Source organism: Acomys russatus, chromosome 24 (genome assembly GCF_903995435.1).
Source record: "Acomys russatus chromosome 24, mAcoRus1.1, whole genome shotgun sequence".
In the NCBI taxonomy this organism is placed as follows: Eukaryota; Metazoa; Chordata; class Mammalia; order Rodentia; family Muridae; genus Acomys; species Acomys russatus.
In genome coordinates this window covers 13,627,675-13,635,740 of record NC_067160.1, presented here as the reverse complement: position 1 = coordinate 13,635,740, position 8,066 = coordinate 13,627,675, and positions in this window count along the sequence as shown.

The window sequence follows — 8,066 nt, the reverse complement described above, 5'->3', positions numbered from 1 at the left end:
AGTTTTCCTCTGGCCTTCACACAGGGATTGCGGCAATGGTACACACACACACACACACACACACACACACACACACACACACACACACACACTGAGGAACACGAATAAATACTGTCTTATGACTCCATCTCTTGAGTTGGAAAAGGGCTCTCACAGTACACATACATTAGTATAATTGTTGATTCCATTTTGAAATTGTTGCCCAATGCAGTTTGCATTCATTTGGCAGATTTGTCACACAGTTACATTTTGGTCTTGATTTCTAAGGGCCTGAAAGTGAAGACGCTGAAGGAGTGCCGATGAGGAACCCGCTCTGTCCTGCCAGCTTCGCTATCATGGTGGCTGAGGGAACTTCAAGGAGCACACAAACAAAACAAGAACAATTGATCCACTTAATAAACACTGAATTAGCCAGCATGCAGAGGTCAGAGGTCGATGAGCCTACACAGAGTTAGCCAGCCTACAGAATGATCTCAGAGGCTCACAGGTGCACCGGGCACTCACCTCCCACACCCCTCATGTGTGCACCGGGCACTCACTTCCCACACCCCTCACGTGTGCACCGGGGACTCATGTCCCACACCCCTCATGTGTGCACCGGGCACTCACTTCCCACACCCCTCACGTGTGCACCGGGGACTCACCTCCCACACCCCTCATGTGTGCACCGGGCACTCACCTCCCACACCCCTCACGTGTGCACCGGGGACTCATGTCCCACACCCCTCATGGGTGCACGAGGGACGGACCTCCCACACCCCTCATGTGTGCACCGGGCACTTACCTCCCACACCCCTCACATGTGCACCGGGGACTCATGTCCCACACCCCTCATGGGTGCACAAGGGACGGACCTCCCACACCCCTCACGTGTGCACCGGGCACTCACCTCCCACAACCCTCACGTGTGCACCGGGCACTCACCTCCCACACCCCTCACGTGTGCACTGGGGACTCATGTCCCACACCCCTCACGTTTGCACTGGGGACTCATGTCCCACACCCCTCATGGGTGCACGAGGGACGGACCTCCCACACCCCTCATGTGTGCACTGGGCACTCACCTCCCACACCCCTCACGTGTGCACCAGGGATTCACTTCCCACACCCCTCACGTATGCACCGGGGACTCATGTCCCACACCCCTCATGGGTGCATGAGGGACGGACCTCCCACACCCCTCACATGTGCACCGGGGACTCACTTCCCACACCCCTCACGTATGCACCAGGGACTCATGTCCCACACCCCTCATGGGTGCATGAGGGACGGACCTCCCACACCCCTCACGTGTGCACTGGGCACTCACCTCCCACATCCCTCATGGGTGCACCAGGGACTGACCTCCCACACCCTCACGTGTGCACTGGGCACTCAACCTCCCACACACCAATGCTTATTGTGTCTGATTCTGCTCTTTCCCAATATTGGATAGCGAGTGTGAGTGTGTTTTTCCTATGAATGAAAAAGAAACATTTTAAAGGGCTGGCTTGCTGTTAAGCTTAAATCAAAGGCTAGATATAAGATTGTGTGACTATTTATCAGTTTAAAAAAATGATATTTAAAAAATTCAGCCAGGTGTGGTGGTGCATGTCTTTAATCCCAGCACTTAAGAGGCAGAGGCAGGCGGATCACTGTGAGTTCGAGGCCAGCCTGATCTACAAAGTGAGTCCAGGACAGCCAAGGCTACACAGAGAAATGGTCTTAAAAACCACCACCACCACCACCACCACCACCACCAATAACAACAAAAAAGAAACGCAACCAAACAAAAAAATCAAAAACCTCAATTTTTTGGCAGCCTGAGGCAAGAGGGTTACAAATTTGAGGCTAGCCTAGGCTATTTTGAGATATCTTGTCTTAACCCTTGGAAACAACCAATTTGTCCATCAGTTAATAAATGGACAAATGATTGTGGTTTTTAATTAAAAACCTGAATAAAGTACAAATATAGCTGGACAGTGGTGGCGCACACTTTTAATCCCAGCACTCGGGAGGCACAGGCAGAGGCAGGCAGATTGCTGTGAGTTCGAGGCCAGCCTGGTCTACAAAGCAAGTCCAGGACAGCCAAGGCTACACTCTGAGGCATTTAACTGGTGCATATTTCCTGTTAGGACAATAAATAATTCAATGATTGAACAATCGTGATAGTTATACAGCCTGGGACTAAACCGAATGTCACCAATTCTCACTCTTAAAATGATTAGCAGGGTTACTTCCTTTTCCTTTCCCCTTCTCTCCCTTCCTTCCTTCCTTTCTTTCTCTCTTTTTTTTAATTTTCCATTTATTTATTTATGTATTTATTGACAAAAATCTCAATATTTAGCCCAGGCTGGCCTCAGACTTCCTACTTCAGCCTTCCAGGTTGCAGCGCTTACAAGTTTCACCAAGCCCAGAAAATGACTTTTCTATGATGTGAATTTACAACAGCTGAAAAAAAAAAAATGTGCCTCGTCTGGTTGAAAGAAAAAAAGCAGCCAGCCCTTGCTTTCCTTCTTTTCTTCCTGGGTGAGGTCTTCCATGGCCAGAGTGTCTGTTGCTATGTGGACTATCAGACAGGCTGCTCTGTCCTGAACTCTGGGGCAATGTGTTCAAAGGTTACAAGTTTCCCGAGGCACAGCATAGTTGAGGGATGACTAGTGAGGACAGAGGGCAAGCACAATCACAGAGACAGCTCCCAGCAGCTGGGAAGGGACTTGAAAAAAAAAAGAGTGGCCAAGGAGCACGTTGGAATGGGGGTTTTTATATCCGAGGCAATGAGCCAATCTGGCCCCACCCACATGTAAATTAGGCATTGAGTTAGGACCAATGGGGTTGACTAATTTGTATGGGTGTGGGGAATTCTGACTGGCTGATGGGTCAGAGGAACGTGACTTGGCTTTCTTTTGTTCTTCTACCATTGGGCAGTGCTTCCATAAAAGAGAAGGGTAATATAAAGCCGACTATGTTCTGAAGGACCCAGCTGCTGTGAGGCTGGTTTTAAAGACAGAGGGGGAAGCAGAAACAAAGCAGAAGTTGCTTTCCTTGTAAAGCTGAAAATAGAATAACGTTTGTCGTGCTGGCTAAGGCAGGCTCATTTGGGAATTTGGCTATTACTTCTTATCTCTCCTGACTTCCCCGAAGGTCAGAGAACTTGGCTCCCACTCGGCAGTGAGAAACTCTGGCGTACTGTTTGGTTACCTAGGCCTAGTGCAGATGGCCAGAATAAATGAGGGGCCTAATATAGACTTTATTTTTAAAACCTTTACAGAAAAAGGGCTCTGCCTTTCTTACTGTGGAAAAAATAGCCCAGCCAAAGACCCTTTGAGGAGCCCCAAGATTAGTGCAGGTTGGACTATAAGGCACCTCTTCTGTATGTTCATCCTTTGTCCTCACCTTCCAGACATCTCTCACTAAAATCTTTACCCTTGCCGGGCGTGGTGGCACATGCCTTTAATCCCAACACTTGGGAGGCAGAGGCAGGTGGATCTCTGAGTTCAAGGCTAGCCTGGTCTACAGAGCGAGTTCAGGACAGTCAAAGGTACGCAGCGAAACCCTGTCTTAAAAAACCGAAAACAAAACAAAACAAAACAAAAAAACTTCACCCTTGCTTTTCTCAGCCCCCTTGCGTTTTGTCGTTGGGACCCTCGGGAACTGTAATGGTTGCTAATACTCAGGATATGAATGTCCCTTCCTTAACGGTAGATGGGCTTGCTGCTGGGTGAGCAGTGCCCCCTGCTTCCTAATAATCGTGTCACTTACTGTGTTTGCCGCACAGAGTGGACTCCATCACAGCTAATCATAGCTACTGTTTGGTAAACCTGACGGGTTTTCAAAGAGTTTCTCCAGATCTGCTGGCCTTATGTATCAAATCGACGCAAATGTGAACAGGAAAGTCTGTCTCAGCCATTTTTCTATACCTTGGAGGGGGGAAATGCCACCAATACAGGATAGTGGTCAAAGTACTTACAATCTTGGCATGATGGTGCATGTTTTGTAGTCCCAGAACGCAGAAGGCAGAGGCAGGAGGATCTCTGTGAGTTCGAGGCCAGCCTGGCCTACAAATTGAGCCCAGAACAGCGAGGGCTACACAGAGAAACCCTGTCTTGTAAAACAAAACAAAAGAAATTGAAGTACTTATGAATGTGAATTTGATATTCTCTTCCCTAAAGACTGAAACCACAAGCCGGGCCTGGTGGCGCACACCTTTAATCCCAGCACTCGGGAGGCAGAGGCAGGCAGATCACTGTGAGTTCGAGGCCAGCCTGGTCTACAAAGTGAGTCCAGGACAGCCAAAGCTAACACAGAGAGATCCTGTCTCATTAAAAAAAAAAAAAAAAGACCAAAACCACATGAACCTAACCATGCTATACCAGTGGTTCTCACCCTGACTGGTCCTTTCACAGGATTACGGACATATCAGATAGCCTGCATATCAGATATTTACATGACAGTTTATAAAAGTAGTAAAATTAAGGGCTGGAGAGACGGTTAAGCCGTTAAGAGCACTGGCTGTTCTTCCAGAGGACCTATGTTCAATTCCCAGCACCCACATGGCAGCTCACAACTGTCTAGAACTACTTTTCCAGTGGATCTGACTCCCTCACACAAACATACATGCAGGTAAAACACCAATGCACATGAAATAAAAAGTAATAGTGAGTAGCAAAATTACAGTTACGAAGCAGCAATGAAAATAATTTTATGGTTGGGGGTCACCATGCCATGAGGAACTGTATAAAGGGTCACAGCGTTAGGAAGGCTGAGGAACACTGAGCTAACCCTTTGAACTGCATAGATCTTTGTCTGCTTCTTTGAGACAGGGTTTCTCTGTGTAGCCTTGGCTGGGCTGGATTCGCTTTGTAGACCAGGCTGGCCTGGTAGTGGGAACTCAACCCTAGGCCTCGGCAAGAGCAGAAAGTGCTTTCCTTGTTGAGCCATCTTTCCAGCCCCTTAAACTGCATAGCTTCTCATGGAAAGAAACCAGGTAGTAACATCAAAAGAGCCAGGGATTTTTGTCTGCAGTAGTAATAATGATTACAGAAACAGTAATTGATAGCAGTAAGTGCTTCCCGTATGACAAATTGTGCTGAGCCATTTATGTGTACTGACTCAACCCTGGATAATCTTTTTTTTTTGTTTTATTTTTTTGGCTTCTTTTTGAGACAGGGTTTCTCTGTGTAGCCTTGGCTGTTCTGGAACTCACGTTGGAGACCAGGTTACTGCTAGTAAGAAGAGGAGTTGATCCAGCTTCAGGGAATTTTTAAATGCCCTGGGAGGTCCTCTGAGAAATGAGACACTCTTGGATTAGAACAGCTGGGTCTGAAAAGACATGGTGGGCGTGGCAAATTTCACTTCTGACGGAAAGTAAAGCAGTGCTCAGCACTCACACACGCATTCACACACGCACATGCTCACACAAATGCATACATACTCTCACAAATCATTTTTAGTTGGTGAAGCCATATAAAAGGCCACGGGAAAGCTGGGTATGGCAGGCTACATCTGTAATCCTAACACTTGGGGGCAGAGGAGGGAGGATTGCTGTAGGTTCAAGGTCAGTGTGGCATACATAGCAAAGATCAGGCATGTACCTATGACGTGTTGCCGAAAGAAGGCCACCAGCCTGCTAGGGCATGGAAGGAAGAAAAGCCTGAGAAACTATCGGACCCAAGAAGAAAGAGCAGCTAAGTCCTGTGCAGTGTCCTGATTTGGCGTCTGAGACTTAAGGCTGTGAATAGGAAGACCATGGAGATCTAAGTAGTCTGTAGTTAATAGTTTCACATCATCCAAGCAGGTAGCACACTTCTATAATCCTGGCACTTAGGAGGCCCAGGTAAGAAAACCACAAGTTCAAGGCCAGCCTGAGCTACATAGCTTCAGGGACTAAGGATAGAGCTTGCATTAAGCCCTGGGCTTGCGCCCCACACTGCAGAGCAGCAACAAGTGAAGTTTCGTGTCCTTGCCACCTCCCGCTGTTCCTAATGGAGCCCTGGCTATATTAAGATCAAGGGCAGCTCAATGAAACTCTAAGGATGCTCTGAGTGACGGGTTCACTTCCCGTCACTACTTCAGAAGGCTATGTCCTGGGTCACTTGGTCCCATGTGCTTGGGCAGAACTTCAGCATCTGGCACATGCAACAAGGAGTGTTTCCATTTTGTCACAGACAAGAAGTAGAGAAAAAAGGCAAGAAGGAGCCAGGGACAAGATACCCCCTCCCCCCAAGAACCAGCACCAGTGACCCACTTCCGCTACCTAGCTAGGTTCTACCTCCTAAGCTTTCCAGAATTTCCCAGAATACCTTCTAGCTGTAGTCCAGAGCCCCGACACTCAAACCATTGGGAAGGGTACCTCATATCCCACCACAGCAGCCAGGAGAAAGCTACTGAGCATGTCTGACATGTGTCAGCTGTTTTCTACCTTGTCTGGTGCTTGGATATGTTTGCTCCTTCTTTTAGACCCTTCACTCACCAGACTTGGGATTTTCTTTGGTGAGTCTCTGAAGGCCTGAAAGGGAATTAGAGAAAACAGGCCGCTGGCCATGGATAAGGGAGAGTGAGCAGGCAAATACAGCTAATGGTAAAGCCAAAAACCATCAGAACTAAACACGAACCTCAGTTAACACAGCATCATTATTAGTACATTAGTTATAATGCATGACCCGAGACTTACGTAGACATTAATAATAGAGAAAGTTAGCCACGAGGGTAAGCGGAGACTTCCTACGCTATTTTCTCTCTGTTCGGAAATTGTCCCATCTGCGTGAGGTAAACAGAGCACAGAGAACCCCTGATGGTCACACAGGGTTGCTTGGTTTGCTGTGGCTCAAGGGCCTGGGAGGGTGTCCAGAGTGAGTGCAGGGGAGGCACAGAGCAGCAAAGGGCAGGGTGGAGGGGGCAGGGTAGAGGGGGCAGGGTGGAGGGGGCAAGGTGGAGGGGGCAGGGTGGAGGGGGCAGGGTGGAGGGGGCACAGCCATTCATGGAAAAGTAGGACAAGGAAAGGGCAGGAGGACGGAGGAAAGGAACCAAGCAAACCCTTGTGCCTGTCTGTCCCCCTGCCCTCTTGTCTGACTCTGTACCTCTTAGCCTGCTTTTTGTCACTGTCATTTGTTCTCTTCTCATGGGCTGAAGGGTTGTGTTAGCTACTCTGTCCCTCCAGACTCAAGATTCTTCCCCCACCCCCCCCCCCCCGCCCTGCTTCTGGCTCCCCTGGTATCCAGTGGAAGGCAGGGACAAGAGTGCTGAGAAGGGGCTGGAGAGATGGCTCAGAGGTTGAGAGCATTGGCTGCTCATTCAGAGGTCCTGAGTTCAATTCCCAGCACCCACATGGTGGCTCACAACCATGTATAACGAGATCTGATGCCCTCTTGTGTCTGATGCTCAAATAGAGTGCTCATATACACAAGTAAATAAATCCTTTTTTTTTTTTTTAATGCCATGAGGGGAGGGGAGGGAGGGGAGAGTTGTTACACCCCTAGGTGACCATGTCTCTATGGAAACTATAGTTCTGCGGTCAACTTTGTCCCAGCTGCTCTCATTTGCTTCGCTTTTGCCCCATCAGGGCTGGAGAACACGGGCCCAGCACTGTTCCTTGATACATTCCCTGAGCTCTGCTCTTGGTAAATGCTCCCTTTATCAACTTCTTCTCAATTACTGGATGAGCATGTCATTAGTTCCCAGCTGGGACAGCAACTGTTAACAAAAGCACCTTACTATTTTTATTGTCCGCTCATTTTTTGTTTTCAATTTTTTTTTTCTTCCTCCGGAGAACATAAACCCCAGGAGGGCAGAGATGGTGGACATTCTGCTCGCTGTGGTGGCATGTCATAAATAGCTGTGAAACAGATGAGAGCCTTTTAATTATTGTGTCTCATATGGTTGTCACTAGCTGCATGTGGTACATGAAATATGACTAGTGAGAATGAGAAAACTTTTTTTTTTTTTTTTAAAGATGGAGTTATACTATGTAGCCCAGGCTGGTCTCAAATGGATGGCTCCCCTACCTCACTTCTCCGGTGTTAGGGTTACAAGCATGCACACCACGCCTGGCTTCAATTTTTTTCTTTCTATTAAATTTTATGTTTATA